Raw genomic sequence first — 389 nt, forward strand, 5'->3', positions numbered from 1 at the left:
CGTGAAGCTGACTAGGGCTATACAGGCCACTAACACAGGCAACTACCCACAACTAAGGTGGAAAAACAGGCTACCTAAGTATGATTCCCAATCAGAGACAACGATAGACAGCTGTCCCTGATTGAGAACCACACCCTGCCAAAACATAGAAACAGAAAACATAGAAATAAAGAAACTAGTGACATGAGTTTGATTGAGTTTTTGTTGTTTTAATTATTTCAATTTAATTCGTTCACTTTTTAAAAAATCATTGGTTGAATGCTCATTGCTCAGTTATCAGTTATCACTTCATGTGAATTCTAAGGTTAACATCCCCATGTTTACATTTCTCTTGTGTAAATGTTGTATCTACATAAAAATATTAAATCAACAATATACTTGGGAAATAT

This window comes from Salvelinus fontinalis, chromosome 20 (genome assembly GCF_029448725.1).
Source record: "Salvelinus fontinalis isolate EN_2023a chromosome 20, ASM2944872v1, whole genome shotgun sequence".
NCBI classification, from domain to species: Eukaryota; Metazoa; Chordata; class Actinopteri; order Salmoniformes; family Salmonidae; genus Salvelinus; species Salvelinus fontinalis.